Source organism: Mustela nivalis (assembly GCF_964662115.1).
Source record: "Mustela nivalis genome assembly, chromosome: 9".
NCBI lineage: Eukaryota > Metazoa > Chordata > Mammalia > Carnivora > Mustelidae > Mustela > Mustela nivalis.
The window spans coordinates 86440579-86465042 of record NC_139028.1 but is presented as its reverse complement, the minus strand read 5'-3'; the positions used below and the strand labels follow the sequence as shown (position 1 = coordinate 86465042).

At 39.9% G+C, this 24464-nt stretch overlaps 1 long non-coding RNA gene across 1 annotated transcript; it reads right to left on the bottom strand.

Annotated features, from left to right (window-relative positions):
- Positions 1-13062: 13062 nt before the first annotated feature.
- On the bottom strand, positions 13063-14215 carry LOC309840469. Its single transcript, XR_014298615.1, has 3 exons — positions 14135-14215; positions 13750-13921; positions 13063-13148 (listed from the first exon to the last, which is right to left on the bottom strand). It is a non-coding gene; the product is annotated as an uncharacterized lncRNA (long non-coding RNA).
- Between the last annotated feature and the right edge of the window lie 10249 nt (positions 14216-24464).

Sequence of the window (24464 nt, the reverse complement as noted above, 5' to 3'; positions counted from 1 at the left end):
CATTCAGAAAGTCTTCATAGATCATGCTTCATGTGGTTTACAAAGCACCCACCCTGAGTGCTGTTCTTGTTCCTAATAGCCAGTATTCTTCAAGTGCTTATTATTTGTCAAGCACTATGCCAAGGGCTTTCACCAGACTATCTTAATTAATTATCACAGCAATCCTATGATTTTAGGACCACGATTTTGTAATCCCCATGTTCAAAAGAGAAACCTGTGAAGAGGTGAAATAATGTCCAGGATCAACCAGGATGCTTACAGCAGGGTGGGGTGCAAACCCAACCTCTTTGATACACAACCTATGCTCTTAACCATCACCATTGCCTTTCAAAGCAGAAGAGAAACTAGTATTTATGGAGCACCTGTAGTGTAACATGCCCTTTGCAAATGCTACCTTGTTTGACGTTCACAGCAGTTCCTCAGGATAGGTATTATTGTCAGCTGAGAGGAAGCAAGAGCCCCAGAAAGGTCAAGAATCTTTTGCAAGACCCATAGTGATGTTAAAGGTGACTGAGCCAGGACTCAAAACCAGATTTCCTGGACACCAATGTCCATGTGTTTTTGGTAGCACCCAACACCCCAACTTAATAGCTTCACTCAACAGCTGTGGTATCTGAGGGGTTCTTGGAAAGTTGTATAGGATTTTAATAAGTGGAGATGAGGAACAGCCTCTGGATATCCAGAACAGCAGAAGCAAACAAAGCAGCCGGAGTAGCTAGGAGTGTCCATGGGAGCTATCAGTGGTCTGGTTTCCCTAGAGAGCTAAGCCAAGGAAAGAACATTCTTATTTTCTATATTCCTCTACATCTTGTGTCCCTTCCCTCTTTGTTTGAAATCCTGAAATGACTTTCTGTCGAACAGTGGCTTACATGACCTCTCTTCTGCCTGCTCTCTCCCAGAGTTCACTCACTCTACTCTTGCCTCACACTGGCCTCTTTCCTAATCTGCAAATTTATCAGCTTTTTTGCACTTGAGAGTATCCTGCAGTTGCTCTGTGCTCTAACAGTAACTTTCTTGTATATCATCTTCCCACAAGAAAGATCAGTTCAAATGTCATCTCCTCAGAGAGGCCTTCTCTGTCCCCATAGTTACTCTCATTATGACATTCTGCTTAAATGGTTCTTCAATAAACAAGTCCCTGCATCCTTGAATGTTTGCAGTTCAAAAGAAGAAAAATACAGTGCTTTTTAATAGGTCATTTCCCAAAATTGGCTTGTCTGCAGATATATCAGTCTTACCCACATACCAAAAATCAGTATCCAGTTGTATCTTCAGACACTCTGAAAGCAGCTTCTTGGCTATGAAGTTTAAAACCGAATGCAATTTTGATGAAAACTAAAAACCATGCAGCAAACCCCATTAGAAAGAAGGCAATTGTGAGAGTTCAGGCTCTTCAAAAACTTGTCCTGATGGACTAGAAAGATAAAAGAACTATTTGCTCTTTTGCCTGAATTTCATTTGTCCTGCTGACCTGAAACTATAGCCAATAATCCTAGTGGTTTGGAATACACATCAGTGTTTCATAAGGGCAGATTTCATAGATCATAAATAAATATTTTAAAATAAGTCTCAGCATTAATTTCTATTATGGTAAATATTGATAGATATGAGCCATACGAACAAAAGTTTTTTGAGGGTCATCAGCAATTTTTAGGTGTAAGAGGATTCTGAAGCCAAAATATTTGTGAACCACTGAGTTAAGCAAACCAATAAGTTCATTTTTTTTGCTGTTTATTTTTTGTTGGGTCTCTGTCGCTTCCAAATGAGTCTTGATATTATATCTCATTTAACAGGAAGATAATATTGCTCTGAGAAGTTGAATATAACAGTGATAAGCCAATAGTAAGTTTCTTGTGATTTAGACCAAAAACAAAATCTCTTCCCCCTCCTCCCATAATCCAAAAATGAGGAGAAAGTTTATAGTAAATGAAAACCCAAGGAACGTTAGAGTGTGTGGCAATGTCAACTACACACAGGAAAGAGACACTTCCGTCTCCTAGCAAACAGAGCTGTGAAATATATATATATACATATATATATATATATGTATATATATATATATATTTGTTATATATCTGCAATTTGTTATATATCTGCAAATATATATATATATACCTATATATATATATATATACCAACAGCACTTTGCCAAACCAGAGACCCAGTTGTATGTAGTCATATAACTTTACAAAAGATTTTTTCGAAAAGTTTGTTTTGTTTATAACTTTGAAAGTTTAAAAATGAATTCCTATTTAAGGAAATATATAACTCAATACCAATATTGAAAGATATAAAATTGCATGAAATCCTAACTCTACTGGAAAATTTGGAATCTATCTAGAGCAGACACGTCAATATACTAGCTTCCTCCCAATTAAGCCCAGGAAATGTGACTGACTGGGATGTCATGCTTATAAAAGAGTTCTCTTCTCCTTATTCAATTCAGTAAAGACACAGCTAGGGGTAGCACTCTTTGATAAACGACGAGAGTGGCTGTCTCTAGAAATTAAACTCAGAAGTAGTAAGGAATGAGAATGTCTTAAAAATTTTTAACTAAATCCACCTTGAAAATATCACACCTCTCTACTTTAGTCTACAGTGATTTGCAAAGAACCTGTTTGACTTTCATCATAATATGAATCTAATATAAGTGGGTCAGATATTTTTTGGTACTTTGACCTGGCGTTTAACGCAGTTTGGGAAGTAACCAAGAATGGCTGAAATGAAAGGTCCTCAAGAAAGTGTAAGCCAGAGATAGAAGAATAAGATCCCAAGCAGTGGGCTGATTGGTTAAGTACTGAGGCAGATTTGGACTTCATCCTAAAAGCAATGGCAAGTCACCGAGCTATTTTTAAAAATGTGGTATGAGTTATGATCATGCAAATCGAGGGTCCTATGAAAACTCATGGCTACATTTCTAAACTAGGCCAGGAAATCCGAGAAGCGATACTGAAGTTGAGAACCAAAGGAGAAGAGCTAACCAGGGAATAAGGGGATGGTGAGTGTTCTAGGCAAAGAAGATGTAAGAGATCCACACATTTAAGGCACTGGACAAAATCCAGAAATGGGTGAAACATGACTGTGGAGGTGTGGGAGGGTGATGTATCCAGAGAAGTAGGCCGTGTGTAGAGCATGAAAGGCTTGGGAAGCAGCTTTCAGAGGTTAGACTTAAGCACAGGAGCTTTGCAAATTCATTGAATGGGACTGGCATGATCAAATTTATGTTTTAAAAAGATTATTCTGGCTGTACTTTGGGGGAAGGGACAACAGCTTCTCTTTGTAGTCCTTACGGCAACAAATACATATTCCTGTGGGCTACCTTATCTCTGCATGAATTTATATCGCTGGAAAAGAAATCTTCCTTTGTCCACTCTTTTGTTTTTCTTGGTTGAAAAACATGGAATATGGGATTAAAATAGCAGGGGTCCCTCGAAACTTACAAAGAAGGAAACAAGATTGTATGTACCTGGAAGATTGATTGTCTTGCCGGTGCATGCTAGAGTGGAGCAGAGATAAACAGGATCATCCAAAATTAAGAGGACTCTAGTCAGAGCAAGCATTTGTCTAAATGCAAAAACCTATCTAAAGAAAGAATTGATCATCCTTGTAACCTCAGACAAAGGCAAATAATGAAGGCAAATCTTGGTGTTGTAGTTCCAACCACCACCTGAGACAGTCTTGCCCAATGGACTTGAGTAATTTGACACCATTGCAAAACACAAATTGTGTGTAGGGTCAATGGTCTCAACCCTGACTGACCAAGAGAATCACCTGTAGAGTTGTTGAGAAAAAAATGCAAATGCCTGGCCCAGATCTTAGGTCTGTGACAGATCCGAAGCTTCTGAAAATTGTGTAAACTTCACTGACTCCAGAGACATAGCCAGGGTCATAGCAAGAGAATCACCATTATATCCTGTAATCTTAAACCTGACACTGTAATCAATTTAATCTCCTTTATACTGATTCCATGTTTACCCTACAATCTTCTAGTCATAATATGGTTTCATTTATAGATTTTTGTACAGAGAAAGAATGTGCTGATTCTTGCCACACAAGTATTCTAATTCAAATGATTATGACATTTTTTCGTAAATTGATAAACTGACACTGGCAATTTATACAACAATCTTAGTATACCTAGTTAATATAAGATTGTCTTTGAGAGAATGATACTTCCTTCTGGGTAATGACAAATCAGGTTTCAGAAGCCTTAAGCCTTGAAGACCACCTTACTTCACCAAGATAATGTCATCATTTGAGACTTTGTAGGGATCAGCTCACAGGTGTTCATGATTTTTTATTAACTTTATGCAAATGGCTAATCCCTCCTCCACCCCTCCCCCCGGAATGATCAAATAACACTGTTTTAAACTCAAGGATACACATTAGTGGTTTAGATGTGAGAATCCAGGTACCGGGACATTGAGCAGATTCCTTAATGAGTCCCCTGGTTATACTTAAACTAAAAGCCCCACTTACCTTACAAAATATTATTTTCATCATCAAGGGAAAGTGTTCCCTGCAGTGTATTAAGCTGCTCTGGGTGAGAGGGAAAATATTAGAATTTAAACATGGAAATGAATATAAAGGATGCATCATAAACTTCACAGACCCAGCAGCAGGTACTAAAAGAGGTCTTTATTTTATTAAAATATTAACCGACTGTTCAGTAGAGTAAGTGGCACTGAAGCTGAGCTGCGGCAGTATTGGCAGTATTGTTCAGGCTTTCCAACAGAGTCGCTACCCTTTTTCAAATGTAAATGGAGGGTATCTTTTGTCATCAACAAAAGTTACAAGGAACAATGAAGAATGGAAGAAATGTCATAAAAAGCAAATGGGAGAAAGCACAGAGATGGATAATTCACCTGCAACATCCTTGAAAATGTGCCAAAAATCCTTATCTACTGAGAGAGCTGCAGTGGGGAATGAGAAGGTGCTTCTTCCAGAAAGGAGGGCCCCTTGTTTTCCTGGGGAGGTGGCACCGGGCCAGGGTAGCCATCCAGAGGAAAATGGAAGAATAGGGCTTACAGATGGAGGCCCAGGTGAAAGGAAAGATTGCAAGTGAAAGGGAAGAAAACAATTGCTGGCTGTCTTCCATAGCCTCCTAAGGAAGGACAACACTGGGGGCTGGCTGGACACCTGAGGGTCCCTGGGGCTTTTGTAGGAGACACCCTCAGTAGATAAAGGAAAAGCTGACGCCTCTGCCCTGGCTCAGATGAAAATAAGGAGCTGGGCCTCTTTACATTCCAGCGAACCCTGCATCCTTATCACACAGTCTAAGTCGAAGCCACGAGAGATGTTCACCGCACAGTGATTTTCATGCGTCCTCAGTTTTTGTTTTGTTTTTGTTTTTTTAGAAAGAGAAAGACAGAGAGAGCAGGAGTTGGAGGAGCAGAGGGAGAGGGAGAAGCAGGCTCCCCCTGGAGCTGAGACACTGACGTGGGGCTCTATCCCAGGACCCCAGGATCATGACCTAAGCTGAAGACAGACGCTTATCTGTCTGAGCTGCCCAGGTATCCCTATGCACTCTCAGGTTAACCTGGAGTTAGAAATATAGAAATGAGGGGTGACTGGGTGAATCAGTTGATTAAACCTCAGACTCTTGGTTTCAGCTCAGGTCATGATCTCAGGGTCATGAGATCAAGCCCCACAATGCCCTGATCAGCATTAAGTCTGCTTAAGACTCTCTCTTCCTCTGTCTTGCCCCCCATCTATCTATCTATCTATCTATCTATCTATCTATCTATCTATCTGTCATCTATCTATCTCTCCCAAATAAAGAAATATTTAAAACATAGAAATGAGGTAAAAGAGAGGGTGCAGCATTCTTTGCTCAAATGGCATCTCTCTGAGCTGGCGATAGGGGTAGTGAACTAGCAGTTAAGCAACTGGTTTCGGGATCTAAAAAGTCCTGATTTTGTATGCCTGTTCTATCACTTATTGGCTGCATGATCTTGTATATGTTACTCAACCTCTGTGGGCTTCCTTGGCTTCATCTGGAAAGTCAGGAAATCATACCTCTTCCATGGGTTGCTCTGAAAGTGGAATAAGATGCCTGATTAAACAGTATTAGGGCAAGAGAAAATTTTGAATTGCTCTCAATAGTCTTCCCCAGTCCACTTCCACCTTCCACTTCATTTCATTTCTTCACATGACCTTGGTGATCCTTTAGCCCTCACAGCTACATAGGAGTGAACTTTTGCCTAAAAGAGCAGCGTCCGCATAGAACCTGGAAAGACAAGTTTAAAAGTATTTGGCTCTTGAATTTCAAAAACTATGATACAAATGTAAGCCAGAAAAGATTTATAAGAATATATGACCAAGTTTTATTTTCTCTCTCCAGGCCAAGTGAAGATTTCAGGCCTGAAAGAGAAAGGGACTATTGAACAGATGGTGTTAGAACAGAATAGGAAGAAATGGCTGAACTTGGTAAACTACAGTCGGTCATCAGCCCAAAGGAGCCACCAGCCACAAACTGGGTTAGTACACTCGTATGGTTCATTTTCCATTCCTGTGACCCCTGTGCATCTCCTGACCTGAGCACTATTTTGGCTCTCGTCTCATCTGACAAGGATCACCCAATGACAGCAGCCAGCATGTCATCCAATGATCATGCTTTGACAGCCTGAAAGCAATCCCCATTTACTCGTTAAGACTTCGTTCATCTCTATCTAACCCATTTTGTGATGCCCCTTCAATGACCAGGATAATCATTAGCCCAGCCAACTTAAAAAGGTGATAGTGGCTCAAAAAGACAAGTCCTCCATATCTAGCAAAGCTGTTACTTGGTAGAACCACGCAGAAATCTTCCACTGAGCCAGGACAGTGTGACGTACCTGTACCTCCCAGTGACAATATCTGTTGTTATTTAATCTATGCCCATAAAATCCCCAAACAGATTCTGACAGTCCTTCATGCTTAGTTTAATCCCAAGAAGCAAAGTAAATCACAATATTGTGTGATTGTGGGGGACTTCTGCAAGCTTAAATTATATATCTTCTGACCCCTTGAATTACACAGTTGGGTAGACAAAGACCCATTTCCAAAGCAGCACCATAACCAATGACTGTTCTAAGCTATGCCTAAAATGAGCTTAAAAGAACCCTGTAGGTTACCGCTCCTCCTCTACGTGGCAAGACTCCTGCAATGGGATCTTCTCACCTGGACGTGGCTGGAGAACTGTCTAGAGAGTAAGAAAGGAGAACCATTGAAAACTAAATCTACTTTTAAAAATTAGGCAGGAGATAGGGCCCCTGGGTATCTCAGTGAGTGAAGCCTCTGCCTTCCGTTCAGGTCATGATCTCAGGGTCCTCAGATCAAGCCCCACAAAGGGCTCTCTATTTTGTGGGGAGCCAGCTTCCCCCTCTCTCTCTGCCTGTCTCTCTGCCTAGTAGTGATACCTTTCTCTCTGTCAAATAAATAAATAAAATCTTTAAAAAAAAAAATGGGCAGGAGAGGGGCAAGAATTGGCCCAAGCATTTTCTGTGAGGACATGGAGGATAATTTTCAAAATGTCCAACTTACCCCTGAGAATTCAGGCAACATGTGATACTCCTCAGGTTTGCTATACATGAAACTTTGGATATGTGAAGCCAGAAAGAACAATTGTAAATTTTCCATACAAAATGTGTCCTAAGAATAATGTTGGGTAAAGAGAGCATTTGTGAGAAGTGCTTATGTGATAAGCAACTATCATGTTAGTTTGGCTTGCCTTCTATCCTCTGTCCCCGAATGGGGCATTATAAAGAAAGTCCACAAGGCCAATTTCAGAACAAGCTGTATCTGAAGCCTTCCTAATCGAACTCCAGTATTGATAACACTAATGAAGTACAAGAAATATTAAAACTCTTGTAACACATTATACATTAAAATCTCTACCCTTCTCTTTCCTTAGCCATCATCTTACAATACCACTGTATTTCCCCCCATGTTTTCTTCACTCTCCACTTTCAACTGACCATAAAAGAAATTTGAGCTATATTTTCGGGAAAATGAGAATGTCAATAACCAGTATAAGGCATGAATCATGAAAGCAGGAGCCATGTGTTTCTTACTCACTGTTAACCCACTGTGCTGAGCCCAATGTCTGATACATGGTAGTTTCCTGTTCATTCATTCATTCAGTCAGTCATTTCACAAGGATTTCTTGAGCACCAAATACACACAAGAGACTATTCCAAAAGCTTGCTATACAACAGGGAATAGAATAGATGAAATCCCTGCCCTCATTAAGCTTACATTCTGATGGAGCAATTCAAACAATAACCAAATAAAGATATAACATGTAAATCATTGATAAATACTTTAGACGAAAATAAAGTAGAAAAAAGTTGACAGGAAATGTCAGGTGAATGCAGGCAGTGTGGATAGGATGTATGGTGTTTAACAGTATCAAAGACCTCTGGGACAAAATGACATTGAATGGAAGAACTGAAAGAGAGAGTGAGTCCTGCAGTTGTCTAAAGCAAGAGTGTCCAGGCAAAGACACAAGTCCAAAAGTACTGAAAAGAGACTATGCTTGACATTCTTAAGGAGCTATAAGGAGGCCAGTGTAGTTGGAACAAAATGAGTGAGGGGGAGAATGGAAGGAGGTATAGTCAGAAAAGTACTGGAAACCTTAAAGAGGAAGAAGATAATGTAGAGTCCCACAGGTCTTTTAAAGATCAAATCATATAATTTCTTTAAGAATATGGGTTTTTGTCAAATGAGATTGGAAGCCCCTGGAGAGTTTTAGCAGTGGGGTAACTTGACCTCACTTCCTTTCTAAAACGATCTTTCTGAGCGCTATGCTGAGGGCTACTAGAGACAGGCCACTGCAATTGGCCAGGGTGGGAGTAGGTAAGCCAATTAGAAGGCTAATAAAGTAACCCAGGTGAGACGTAATGATAGCATGGACCAGGGGAATATGGGAGAGTGGTAGGAAGCTACTAGGTTCTGGTTACATTTCAAGGATAAAGGGCTGATGGGATTTGCTGATGGATTGGAAATGGAATGTAAAAGAAGGAAAGAAGTTAGAGACTTTTTGACGTAGAGATTTTTATCCCAAGCAACTGTAAAAATAAAATTGTCATTTACAATGTGGGAAGACCATGGGAAAAGCATATTTTGGAAGCAGGGGCAGGAATCTGTAGTTTGGATTGCGGCATGTTAGATTTGAGTTGCTTATTAGATATCCAAGTGCTTATCAAGTAAGTAATAGCAGTCTAGGGTTAAATGGAGTGGTCTAAGATGCAACTATAAATTTTAGAGCCAAATTAAATAAAAAATATTTAAGGTCATGAGACTTAATAAATTAATTGAAAACTGATTGTAAATAGAGAAAAAGACCAAGAACAAAAGCCAGAGACTGAACCCCATGATTTAGAAATCTGTGAGTTGAGAAACAATTAGCCAAATGAGACCAAAAAGGAGTGGCCAGTGAGGTAAGAAAATCAATAGAGAGGACTCCAGTAATTCATTGTTATTGAAAATGAATGAATGAGTGAATAGGATCATGACTTCTGAGGCGAATGCCAAGTCTTGGTCATCCTTGCATTCCTACTTGCATTTGGTCTTAAAAGAGCAAATAGAGTTATGAAGGCAAAAATTCTAATATTATTATTTCAAAATGAAACTGCCTGGGAAACCCAGAGTACCATCTGAGTTTCTCACCTGAGGCTGTAAAGCATTTCACTTAAGAATCCAAACACTGGGGCACCTGGGTGGCTCAGTGGGTTAAGGCCTCTGCTTTCAGCTCAGGTCATGATCCCAGGGTCCTGGGATCGAGCCCACATCGGGCTCTCTGCTCTGCAGGGAGCCTGCTTCCTCCTCTCTCTTTGCCTATCTCTCTGCCTATCTCTCTGCCTATCTCTCTGCCTACGTGTGATCTCTGTCTGCCAAATAAATAAATAAAATCTTTAAAAAAAAAAAAAGAATCCAAACACTGGCACCATACTATGAGAGTTCTTATCCCACTTTATTACTTATTAGCTCCATGACTTTGACCAAGTAACTTAGCCTTTCTCTGCCTCGGTCTTTTCATCTGTAAAATGAGGATCATAACTGTGTCTCTCTCATAGGACTGTTAATAAGATTAAACGTCGAGACATATAAACTCCCTGAATAATCCCTGGTACTCAGGATATAACCAAGCAGCTATTATTACTATCTGGCGCATGATAGGTGATCAAGGACTGATCCAAATTTGTTTTAAGCCAAGAATTCCCTCAAAAGAGAAATGAACTAGAAAATAAAGTTATTGTGAGGCATTTCAATGGGCCCCCAAACTTTCTGCTTAGTGCTATGCATGTCTATTACATTTTTTTAACAAGTTGCCATTTCTAGGGTCCCTTTGCTAATGCAGTATTTCTCTTTGCACTGTGTGCATACATTCACATTTTTTTGTTTGTTTTAAATCTCATATGGGTGCTAAGGGAAGTCCTTTTGTCCTAGTTTACTTGAGCTGCTAGAGAAGGATAGCATACTAGAGTCTGGGGGGGCTTATAAACACAGAAATTCATTTTTCATGGTTCTAGAGGCTGAGTAGTCCAAGATCAAGGCTCTACTATATTTGGTGTCTTGCTATATCCTCAAAAAGAGACAAGGTTGAGGCTGGGTCCTCTTCTATAACGGCACTAATCCCATCTTGAAAGCTTTACCCTCATCACTCAATGATTTCCTATAGGCCTCACCTCCAAATACCAGCACATTTTGGGGATTAGGTTTCAACAAAGGAATTTGGGGAGGACACAGCATTTTGACTATAGAAACTTGTTAAATTGAAATGCCTTACCTCAAAAAAAAAAAAAAATCCTATGTTTTGTTAACATATTAAAGATCAGAGTTTCCTAAGGAAACTAATCTAACAGGAAGTAGGGGTTTTTTTCAGTCGGAGAAGAAAAGGAAAATGAATATTTTTTCTATATCAGGTGGAGGGAAAAAGAAATTCATGTGGTAATTTTAGTTTGCATATTTTTTCCATCCACTCCCACTAAGGGCTTTAATTCTGTTTCTTTAGTCTGCATTGTTTTTCCTTAAAAATACCACTCCTTTCTCCTTGTTTTGCTTCATCTCATACTCCAGTGAAGGCAATTGAAATTGAGCCCTATTTTCTTCTAGGTATGTGGTACACAAAGAAAATTCAATACATAGTTGATCTCATCAGATCAATTAGAGAATGATGATTTGCTTCCAAAGTGATTCTTAGCTTTTCAAAAAAGGTCCCAATAGGATTTCCTAAAATAGTTTTCATTTGCAGGGGGCATTGCTATGATAATCTATTGTTGAGAACTTGATTCAGCATATAGTAAATACTAAAGGAATATCTATTTTTGTTGATGATACAATCTACCTGATACCATACATATTTGTGTATATGTCTGTCCCTCCCCTAGAGTCATGATGGCAAATGGATTTTATTGCTTGTTCCAACTCAGATTGATTGGAAAGGGCTGCCTAGAGCATTGAGTTTAAAAGGATTTTGAGACTGAATCCAGGTTCAGACAGAAAGAGCATGGTGATTGACTAGCAATGTCTGATGTGGGAACAAGAAGGGATAGTGGCTGCATATGTGCTTAGTAGTCTGCATTAGCAGTAAATATCTTCAAGGAAAGATAGAATGCATCTTTGAATCACTCAGAGAGCATAGCACAGGTTAGAGCATGTGTAGTTGCAATATATATTTGCTGAACTCGATTAAATGGAAGAATAGTGGCCCTCAAGACTATTTGCAATAAACTAAGTAACTTTCTCATACATGTCTGCTACTTTCGTCACCCACCCAACCTATTCATTAAGCACTTATCAGTTGGAAGAAGTCCCTCTATATCCACACCCCCCCACCCCAGAGAGCAAAATGATGGTGCATGCACACATACCCCTTAATCATAACCCCATGATAACAGAGTTTGGGGGTTTGCTTTGTTTGTGTCTCTAGGACTCTGCCTACAGTTACCTATCCCAAGTTCATGATCATCCTTGAGCATTGTTACCTGGTAAAATCATGACAATAGGCAAACGAAGCACAAGTGAACGGGTAGGTCTGGCCTAGAAGTTGTATATGGCCTAGAAGTTGTCACATGTCTGCTTTCCATCTCCTAAATAAAAGGGTAAATGTTGGCAGTCCCTTAAGTAAATCAGATCGTAATCACTAAAAAAGTATATAATCTAAAGGTTTTCTGACATCAGTAAAATGGTCACCAATATTGAGAGTTTTAACAAACTCTAATAATGACAAGAAATTTAAAATTTTAAAGACACCCTGGCTTTTTAGCAGGAAGCAACCCGTCTTGGGTGACATAGCTGAACACTGCATAAAACTCTGGGGCAAGGTCAATAATCATGTGGGAAATCTTATAGGTAGCAGCGTAAATGTTTTCTCAGTTTTACCCAAATATACTGTTATACAGTCTGGTTGCATGGAGGGGCTCCTATAAGTCTGTAAATGTCCTAAAATTCCAAGCAAATTTTGGTGAGTGGGTACATTTTTCTAAGAGATTCCAGAAAAAAATCCAAAATAGTTAAGAAGATCTCCTACAGGGCCTTTACATTATAATTCATGACTACCTCCCTTTCCTCTTGTCCATGGTTCATCTTCATTCATCTTAAATCCAGGTTCGATTTGTGAAACTGTTAGTTTTTTCCAAAATATATACTATCCATGTCAAGGAAGAAAAGGGTAATAGGGTCGCATCGGGTATAACAATCTCTTCATCACCCAAACAAAGCCAAAGGAAGTGCTCAGTAAACATTTAGTGATGGAAGGAATGAACCGTCTATTTATAACAGCAGAATCATTGAGCTGTTAAGTAAGATTATTATAGGCCTCTAGTTAGGGTTTGATTTGATGTCATTGTGTTCACAACTTGACTTTTTTAAGAGCTTCAGATAAAGGAAGGAACTCATTTTAATTCTGAATTTAAATATTACAATAGATAGCAATTAGCACAGACATCAAAGGAGTGGAGAAAATTTCATCATTAAGAGGATAAGGATGTTATTATAACCAAAGAAAGATGATCAGATGCAAACCTATTAAAGTAGCTGCTAATAAAATAAATCTTCATAAAATGGGTTAAATTACCTCCTTAATATTAAACAAATGATTTTACAGAGGTGTCTTGCTGGAACTGAATATGAGGGCAGGTCATGGCACATTAGTTCCACTGTGTCTGCGTTCCATGATGAAAACAGAAAATAAACAAATAAATGTAGTCCTAATCACAACAATATTTATAGAGCCACTTCTAATACCTTTTACATGTTCTCATGCTTAATATCTTTCACATGATCTCATTCCTTTATTAGATTGAAAAGTATGTTCAGGGTGTTCTAAAACTCAAATGGATAACCAGTTGGAACCTATGGTTGTTTTATTAACAAGGTAATACCTGTGGCCTCTGGCAATTTTTAGTTACTTCCGTCCTCTACAGGGAGGGGAATTTACATTCTCTTCGCATTTCATTCTGCTCCCATACACACACGGATCAATCTCTGTGATGGAGTTTTCATGTCTCACTGTCATTCTTTAGCATTGGAGGACAAATAATAAGGTTCTAAAATAGTTCTGATATAGTGTGTGGGAACAGCCTTGCATCCATGGGAATTACCTGAAATCATACAATGTCTTAACTGGTCACAATTATTAAACCTTGGCAAAACTACATAGTCCTTCAAAAGGAAGCACAAAATGGCTCACAAAAGAGGTGACATCTCTGTTTCACACCCAAGGACAGCAGTGCAAAATAATTTGGGATGGAAAGCAAAGCCTACCTTATCCAACTGAAGAGTACAGGGGATCTTGAAATTGTCAGAATGCAATTATCCCCTCTGGAATTTGGGCAGGCCAGCATCTGACACTTCCAAGCAATGCGGTCGGCCTTTTTAATGAACATGAAGCCTCCAGATTGGATTTCTCCTCAATTCAAGGGATAAAACCTGTACTCTGAGAATATAGAGTGCAGAGATGTTAATTAGTTCACTGCTGTCAGGTTCAGAATTTCCCTCCTAGAGACCAGTATGTCTAATGCCTTCCTCTCAGAGAGGGAAACTGAGCCCTCCAGAACACCACACGGTAAAGAACTGAGTAACTTTGTTTTTTTGTACCACTAAGTCCCCAGTTTCCCCAATTCAATTTAACTCAACGACTATTTATTACCTCCTGCTCTGTCTCAGATCTTTCACAGGAGTCCTGGGAATTTAGAGAAATGCAGGATACCTGGTTTCTGTTTTCTAAAAGCTGCCACTGTGGATAGAGGGACAGATACCGTGACATGAATAATTCTTTCAGAAGGAAGATGTGCCATGGGACTCAAGAGCCAACAGCCATGAGGGTATGCCAGGGGGTAGTTCCTTCTGCAGAGGAATCTGAGAGAAGAGGTCTGCCTTCCTGTGCTTCGAAAACCCCACCATAACTTCTCCCCCGGTTTGCCCTCCCAATGGGAGTTTCTGCTCTGCCATTTCTCAGACCCAGCTTTTACATAAAACTTGTCTGGAATTCATTCTCTTTCCTAAATTTTGGGCCTTCCTAAATTTTGGCTTGGGGATAGGAATGGATTCAGGTTTTGTGGGACCTGAAGTATATACAACTTGGGAGACTTTTTAAGAAAGACTACAAGGTAGGGCACCTAGGTAGCTCAGTCAGTTGTGTGCCTGCCTTCAGCTCAGGTCATGATCTCAGGATCCTGGGATGGAGCCCCGCATTGGGCTCCCTGCTCAAATAGAAAGCCTGCTTCTCCCTCTCCTTCTACTGCTCCCCGCGCAGCCCCGCTCCCCACACTCATGCTCTCTCTCCCTCTTGCTCTATCTCAAATAAATAAATAAAATCTTAAAAAAAAAAAAAAAGTGGGGGGGGGGGTGTGTGGGGAAGAAGACTACAATGTTACAAACACAACCTCAGGTCCAAAAGGGAATATTTATTTAGAATTTTAAAAAGATCACAAAAGAATCATTGCAGCCTTGAGGGTTGGGTCTTTTTCTTCTTAGGTTTTTCTGTCAAGTTGCCAGAACTGCTTACATAGGAATTCTTTCTAATTGCTACCTGGCTTCCACCCACCACTATTCCATTCCACCTCCCCGCCTGCTGCAGCTCCCAGAAACTCCTCTCTCCAGGAGCCTGTGCAAGTGAAGTGCTTCATTAGCTTCACAGTAAGCCTGACTTTGCCTGGGGAAATGACTGCCTCAAGGTCACACAGTGAGGACACTGGCCAATCCGGGACTAGAACCAGCTTGCTTGAGTGGAATGAGCGTAGACTTAGAAGCCACACAGACCTGGTTCCCATCTTGTCTCAGGCACTAAAGAGCTGTGTCCCTTTGTGCAAGTCAGTTCTCAGTTTCACTTTTCCCCTCCCTTAAGTGGAAATGAGAAGAGTAAGCACACAGAACAGTGAAGTATTCTAATTGCCAACACTGTTCCTGACTGGAAGCAATGCTCAGTCGTTGGTAACTGTTAGAAAGACTATTCTTTTCCTTGGCAATGCTCTCTTCTTCCATGGCTAAATACAATTCCTAGATTTTAGCTGGGCACATAGATGTCCTGACTCAAGTCTACATTCCCCAACCTGTATCTATGTCAGATAGATTTGGGCATGTGACTAAGTTGTGGTCGATGGGATATAAGCAAAACCAGTGTCCATCTTCTGGGAAGTATCCTTAATGCCACAGAGGATTGCATACATGAATCTCTCCAGGTAGAACTAGAACTTTACAGGCTATTGAGTTCTTAATCTGATATGCCACAACTGGAAGGTCTCAGTGGTGGGATTTGGGTCCTGTGGCAGACCAGTGAGAGCTTCTTATTTAAAAGTTGCAACTCACCCAACTCCGCTGACAGCTATAGGTAGGATGACCTGGTTTTATCATTAGGATCAGAACAGCAACCCATGCCTATTAGGTGGTTACCATTCATGGTATGCTCCCTCTCTGCATAGCCATACGATGTCTAAGTAACACATTAAATTCTCTCAAAAGCCCACACAGCAGGGATGATCATCCTTATTTTACAGATGAGGAAACTGAGATCAGAGAGGCCAAGTGACTGAACCAAAACAAGTGACCTGTCAATGACAGAGTTTATCAAGATCCAAATCTCAGTCTTAAACCCAATCCCTTAAAAACTGCACTGAGTTTTTCCCACAAAATGAGACCTGGTAAGACTGGGTTCGTAGAGAGTTCATATAACAATAAGCATCCAGTGAGTCAGTCCAGAAATGTTTATTATATTTACTATTATATTCATTATTCTAATAGATATTTTTTAGTATTACTGTAACAAGCTAGCCCCAACCTTTGTGGCTTATTTACATCAGCAACCATATTATATGTGATAATTTTGTGACATTGGAATTCAAGCAGGGATTGGTTAGCCAATCCTTTCATTCCACGTGGCATTGAACAAGGACAATTGATGGCTTTCAGCAGGGGCTGGGCTGATCTGGAGGTTCCGGGACAGTTTCTCTCACATACACAGCATCTTGGCAGGGTAAACTGGAAGGCTGGGCTCAGCTGGGCCCCTTTCCCTCTCCAGGTAGTTTCATGGATTTCACGTGGTTTTTCTTTTCTTTTGAGATTTTATTTATTTATTTATAAAGAGAGAGAGAGGCAGAGGCAGAGGGAGAAGCGGGTTCCCTGGACTCGATCCCAGGATCTTGGGATCATGACCTGAGCCAAAGGCAGACACTTAACCGACTGAGCCATCCAGGCACCTTCACATGGTTTCTCCAGCAGTGTAGCTGGACTCTGACATGGTGGGTCAGGGCTCCTAGAGCAAGTGTTTTAACAGACAGGAAGAGGAAGCTAGGAATCTCTTAAAGCCTGGACCCAGAAACTATCACAGTGTCTTTTTTTTTTTTTAATTTTTTTATTTTTTTGCCCTATTCTATTAGTCAAAGCAGTCAGAAAGCCCCACAAGGATTTGAGGGAGGAGCACCTAGATGCCACCTCTTGATGAGAGAACGCAGTCAACTTCAGTTAATTCCAATACTAACCCTATTGAAGGAAATTTCACAGAAACAGGCAGACAGATAATTTGCCTTTTTGAAATATGTATGAGTTTTCTAGGACTGCCATAACAAAATGCCACAGACTGGGTGGCTTTAACAACAGAAATTTACTTTCTCACAGTACTGGAGACTAGATGTCCAAGATCAAGGTGCCAGCAGGGCTGTTTTCTTCAGACGTCTCTCTCTCTGGCTTGCAAAGACGTCACTTTGTCTTCACATGGTCTTTCTTCTGTGCACACACTTCCCTGGAGTCTCTCTCTTCTTTATCATGACACCATTCATATTGGATTAAAGCCCTACCTGTGCATCCTCATGTTAACTCAATCACCTCTATCTCTAAGCATAGTTACGTTCTAACATACTGAAGATTAGGACTTAAGTATTGGAAGCTGGGTGGGGGGAGGGAGAATACAATTCAGCCCATAACAAATGTCAAATCTAATACCATTATATAAGTGGAAAAATTTGCCCAGGTCAAACAATACAATGAGTAATAGAGTCAGAATCCTTTCCTAGCACATCGGATAATTCCAAGACTTCGTATGCTGTCTTAAAGGAGTCAGGAAATAGACAAAGAAACCAAGAAAGACCCAGTGTGAGGACCAGAGATTTCTCCTTTTCTCTTGAAATTTCAGGCTTTTCACAGTTGCCTCTATTCCAAGTCATTGGGTTCATGGGCCTCTCTGCAGACCTAGATCTCTGATCTGCTCATTTCTTTCCCCATTTCTTGGCTGACATTTCTGATGTTCAGGTCACTATTTAGATTCTGAATCACAGTAATATTAGAGAATATGATGTCCTTGTTTCTGCCTTAACATAGATCTGTCAAGACTTTGGGAACATCTCCTCAGCGATTTGCAAACTCAGACCCATTCTGGGACTCTGAGTCATCGCATTAGTGCCCCTTAATTTGCAGTGTATACCCCATCTTTGATTTGTAGCTCTTGGATTTCAAGAATAACCTGCATCTTAGAAAGGAGTTGGCCTATGTTCTGTCTAGGCTTCTTCTACGATGCATCTGCCACCTTCTAGGATGGAGCTGAAAGAAGGGGAGACACCAGATGCGGCTTAAACCTTCCTGGAACACAAGACAGTTGATATTCTGTGCTCTTCTTCCAGGCTCACCTTGCATTCCAAGCTATGTTTCTGTGCTGTATGAGGTTAGAAAACAATATTCCCAGAGATAAAAGGGAAAGTCTAAGTCCAACTCATGTAACAAAATTATATTAAGCTTCAATTATCTACCAGCCATGGTGTGGGGGATGGGATAGGGGCGATATAGTTAATGGAGACTGGCTTGTTGCAATCCTCTAACACACATTAGACGGCAAAAAAAATCCATCAGAGATATATTAAGGGAGGGAGAAGGCAAAGAGGGTAAATGTAGCCTTAAAAGCATGAGCTTTGGAATCTGAAAATCTTGAGTTTTAAACCCTACCCTATCACGTACAAGATGTTTGACTTTAGGAAAGTTAGTGCAGCTCTCCATAACTTGGTTATATAACACTGAGAGGATTCCTAACAGAATAATGTAGGTAATGTTCTGAACACAGTGCCTGGCGTAGAGTTAGTACCCAATAGATGGTAGCTATCATTTTACATGTCTCCCAGTGCAACTGTAAGAATCAAACGATCTAGACTCTTGATCTTCCCCAGACCTCCCCTACACTGTAAATCTGCCTTTCTTTCAATGTTCTCCACTCAGTAAATGATTTCTTCAAACACGCCATTGCTCATGCCAGAACGCTTTGCCATCCTTATTGCACATGAATATATCACCAAGTCCTTTGATTTACCTTCTAAATACATCTCCTATCTATCCACTTTTCTAATTGTAAACCTCTATTTGTAATAGACTCTCACCCAGACTCTATACCTAGACCCTTCTAATCTAGTCTTCACAGGGCATCCAGATTTTAATATATAAACTTAATCATGTAACTTCTTCATTTTAATGGTTCCCCAAAGCCCTGAGGATAAAAATCCAAAATGTTCCATAGGCCCTACATGGTCTAACCTAGCTGCTCACTTCTCCAATCTCATCTTGCATTCTTCCCTTCCTCTTTCACTATACCCCAGTTACATTTCCCCCCCCCCCTTTTTTTTAAAGATTTTATTTATTCATTTGACAGAGAGAGATCACAGGTAGGTAGAGAGGCTGGCAGAGAGAGGGAGAGAGAGAGAGAGAGAAGCAGGCTCCCCGCTGAGCAGAGAGCCCGATGTGGGACTCGATCCCAGGACCCTGAGATCATGACCTGAGCCGAAGGCAGCGGCCCAACCCACTGAGCCACCCAGGCGCCCCACATTCCCCTTTTTGGTACCAAGTTATACAATTTAACATTTTTCCCACCTCTGGTGGTTTTAAAATATGTTATAAATTTCTTCAGCGATCCTCCATTTAATAGATGAAGTCTAATGTTCTCCCTGCACATAGATAAGACTTGGTGACTCACTTCTAACATATCGAATGTGGCAGAAGTGAAGTTCTATGATATCTGAGGCTAGGTTATAAAAAGGATTGCTTCTGCCTGGCTATTGCTTGGATTGCTTGCTCAAGGAGAAACCAGCTGCCATATTGTAAGAACACTCAAGCAGCTTGTGGAGAAGGCCACGTGGGGAGAAATTCCACCAACACAGCAACAATTTTCCATGTCTGTGAATAGCTTCTCCACCAGATCTTCAGAAGATTACAGCCTTAGCTAAAATCTTGACTGCAGTATCACAAGAGATCTGCCCTGCCCTGCCCCCCAAGCCAGAACTTCCCAACTAAGTATTCCTGACTAAATACTTAAAGTCAGTAGTTTAACATGAAAATAAACATGTATGACACCAATATTTTGGTGTAATATTGGTGTCATACATGTTTATTTTCATGTTAAACTACTACATTTTTGGAGTGATTTGTTACATAGCAGTAACTACCTAAAATATCCCTTCAGGAGTTTCACAGAAGCTGCTTTCTCTTCTTGCAACATGCATTCCGCCTCTGTTCCTCAGGCTAACCCTTACTGGGGATGCAGAGGAGGGCAGGGTAGTACGAAAGCAGGGATTGGCAACCCCTTGTTACCTTGACGGAGGGAGAGGCAGTTAGAGATAACAACATGCATAAGAGCATCATACACATCTAAGGAGAAGCTCCAGAGAAATGCCTCCTTCTCTTACCTGCTTCCCTGAATTATTGACAACTCATAGCAGCCTGAGACCACTTAAAGCAGTGGACCTAGAACAATTCCTGCCAAGAGCTATCTAACTGAAAAGACACAGAGCTGAAAAGGAATTTTGACTGAAAACTAGAATTCTGAGTTAACTTATGGTATGACTGGTATTTTCCACATAGTTCATTGGGGAATTTTCAAAGTTTCTGGGAAGTGTATATTTTCTAATACCAAACAGGCAAAACTGCATGATTATCCATTCTAAAAGCTCCATATTTTTCTGCTATAAAATGATGGGGTTGACCACAGTGACCTGCTAGTCCGTCCATCTCTGAGCTCAGGGATCAGATGAAGGAGTTAGGATCATAGGCAAAGTCATGGACAGTGCTTTTTCTATGACCTAAAGAAAAAAAAAAAGAAAGAAAGAACTTTTTCCAGGATTGATGAAAAGGGAAAAGTAATTTAGAGGAAGAGTCCTGCATGTTGTAACTGATTATTTACATTTCTTTGCTGAACTGATGGAAAAAGTACCATTTTGGGTTGAAGAGCAAGTGGAAATGTGATGTGTTACAACAGCAGAGCCCTTGAGCCTGGGAAAGTTGGTCAAGTTCACCATGTGTTATGAATAAGGACTTCTACAGGATTAATAAATGACTATTTTAAAATGTTCTCAATGAATAAATGGACAAGGCTCTCCCCCCCCCAACTCACCCTCTACCCCCCGTCTCTTTATTTTCTATTTCTCACTTATTTTCTGATCAAAAATCCATTGTTTATCCCTCCTTTTGTGACTAGTGAAATTTTGCCGGTAGGAACACTCACCGAGGGCCTTTTAGAAAAGCTAGAGCCATTCTTCTGGCCTTCATTCTGTGCCAGAATCTTTCTACTCTTGTTTCCATAAGGCACTCTTGTCGCATCCTATTACTTCCACTACTTTTAAATGATATCACCTCAGTGAGGTACCATCTTTTCTCTCCTTACAAAAGAAAACAGACCTAGTTTCTTTAACCTTTCAGCAGAAGCAAATTCCCCAAATCCCTCTGTCATTCTGGTTGCCTTCTGCTATGCCTTCTCTAGTTCCAAAATATCCTATTTATAGAAAGAAACCCAGAATGAGCTCAGGACTTATAATATGACCTAACCAATCCTCTTTACATGACTAGAATAATTTTCCTGACTTCTTTTCAGTTTTGCAATGTGCCCAGAAAATTCCAAGCCGATTCACTTTCTTTTTATTTCAAAGCATATAAAAAGACAAACATTTAAACTATGGCCAATGTTACTTATAGTAAGAGGTGGATGTTCACTGTGTTCAGGAACTTTCTAGAATGTTTCTAAGAGCATGTTAGAATTTGTGGCTGGTGTAATATTAGGATTAAAAAAAGAGGACTATCACTTGAATTATTTTTCATTATTTGGCATTCACTCCAGTTAATAAAGTGATTAGCCGGGTTTCAACAAAGACTGTAATCCAAATGATGCCATGGGTTAGAGCAGCATGTGCAAAGTGTGGTCCAGCCCCATTGGGAATTTGTTAAAAACGCCAAATCTTATTTCTCATGCTAGACTCAGAATCTGCTTTTTTTTTTTTTAAAGATTTTATTTATTTATTTGACAGACAGAGATCACAAGTAGGCAGAGAGGCAGGCAGAGAGAGAGAGAGAGAGAGGGAAGCAGGCTTCCTGCGGAGCAGGGAGCCCGATGCGGGGCTCGATCCCAGGACCCTGAGATCATGACCCGAGCCGAAGGCAGCAGCCCAAACCACTGAGCCACCCAGGAGCCCCCAGAATCTGCTTTTTAAAAAAGCTACCCAGGTAGGGTGCCTGGCTGGGTCACTTAATAGCACATGTGGCTCTTAATCTCAGAGTTGTGAGTTCAAGCCCCACGGTGGGGTTAGAGTTTACTTAAAGGAAAAAAAGAAAAAGCTGCCCAGGAAATTTATGCGCCCATTAAATTATTTAGAAAAATGCATGGGTAAGCACCTGTGAAACTATCCCTCGGATGTTTTAAGTAGATTAAATCTCAAACATAGCCTGTGAGGCTCTACCACAATATAGACTCTATTACTCTTACAAGTTATCATTTGCCTTTTCATAATTATGTGACTCCTTGGGATTTGCTTCCTCATTTTACTTGATTTCTAACATTATCTTATATACTTATACTTATAAGTATGTTTTCTTCCAAGTCCTGACCTGACATGCTTTTGACCTGTCTTAATCTTCTATCAGCTTTTCACATGAAAAATGTCACTTCCCCCTACTTGCCACCCATACTTCCTCTTATTCATCTCTTGTCTGTAAGATGGTTTGGAAAGAGTCATTCAGTTCTTCAAAATCCCATGTGGTCTTGATTCAACCTCATTATGCGGTTGTCTGGTTTTTCTGAAATTGAGTTAGATCATGATCAGATCTTTTGTCTTGTGCTTACCTGTCAGGCTTAGGAATGCACCAGGGTTATTGCAACTAAACCATAACTTTTCCAAAGCTTTCTCTTGCTTGCTTCTTTTGGATTCTCTGATTGTTTCCTTCCTATCTAAACTAGGTTTGTAACTGGAAGATTCCTTAGGTTCTTTTTAAATATAAGCTCAACATCAGGTTCTTGGCAATCATTGCCTATTCTTGTTTTTAGAAAGCTTTCCAAATTGTGCATCGTGATTCTTTGCCTCTCCTTCTATTGCCTGTGGAGAACCATTAAAAATCAGGAAGTGACTAAGGGAGCCGATCTTTCTTCCTACCTGGTCAGAATCACTTCTTATATCATAAACAGAACTCTTCTGCTGGGGTTTTTTTGTTTTGTTTTGGTTTGGTTTTTTTGGTGTTCTTTTTTTGTTTTTTTTTAGTCTCCAAGACAGCACTTATGTCACCATCTGAAGCTTCTCTTTGAACACTCTTCTTCATCGGTTATAACAAGTGATCCTTAGGCAATGATTGCTGACATCTGGGCAATGATTAGCCAAACACTCTTCCAGTGTGTCATCTTCACCTAACTTCCAACTCTTCGTGGATTAGATCTTGGGTTTATTTGACTCTGAGATTTGTTAGAACAGGAATTATTGATATATTGGTCACCAGCCTCAGGAAATGGCAGGCAAAGAAAAAGTACTAAAGGGGAAGAAGTAGGAGTAAGAGAGAAGAAAGGAACTAATCCATCAAACACAAGGTGAGACGGAACACTTGGCAATTAATTACAATCAAATAGATTTGGAAAGAAAGAATGGAAGTACTGTCTCATCACTTCTGCCTTGATAGGGGGAGGGAATAACCAAACCATCCTTTTTAATGTGACATACTGAATTTCCTTTTATAAGAGAGCAGGCTTTGTCTCAAGAGATATTCCAAGCATCTGTTAATTCCTTAAGAAAAAGAAATATTCTTCCATTTCTGATTGCCCAGACTCCTGTTTTGTTACCACTCTCCTACTAATCCTAAGACTCTTTACACATCTTCTTAATGATGTTCTTGTGCCTTCTAGTCTAGATAAGTCCTTTCTTATTAATTTTTATACTCATCTTCATAAAGTTACATTCAGAGAACAAATTTTACAACTATGGCTTTGGCAGAATGCTGCATGTGAACATTAGAGAATTCACCTACCAAGAACACAATATTCATGGTTTCCAAGCAAAAATCCTTTCTTCTAGGTTATGTTAATACATCTTGCTTTAAAATCTGGGTACATTGTTAAGTAGTGATCTTTAAGGAACAAGATTTGTTTAAATCAGTTTGTTTAAAAGGATCTTTAAGGAACAAGATTTGTTTAAAAACAGTTTGAAATGTTCTTACCATTACTAAAAATGAATGGGGTCAGATGAACCTAGAGAAGTGGGATACTCATATCACAGCTGACTCCGGTTGTGTGGAGAAAATGAGATGACCTCAGGAATAAGCGCTCCTAAGATGAAAACTGTGGCAGGTACAGTACTTGGCATATGTCTCAACAAATGAAATGACTGCAATAGTTGCTTATATTAGACACTGGATTTCTGCAGATGGAAAAAAAAAAAAAAGAAAATATGTAAATGAGTGGAAAGAAGAGAAAAAAAGATGGAGAGCTGATCATACACCAGGAGAATTCACCTTCAGATCACTGATGAAATCAAGTCCAGAAAAAAAAAAAAAAAATACTGCGTGTTAAACACCTTCTCTTCATTCCTCTCTCCAAGACTCTGTAATAACTCACATTATATAGCAGCCCTTTTCCCTCATCTTGATCTATGACTTTTAGGTTTTAGCAATGACTCCAAGAAAGAAAGGCAATAGTCAAAAATATTCCTTGGAAAATATTTTCAGTACAATTATGTGTTGTTTCAATCATTTCAAACTAATTGATC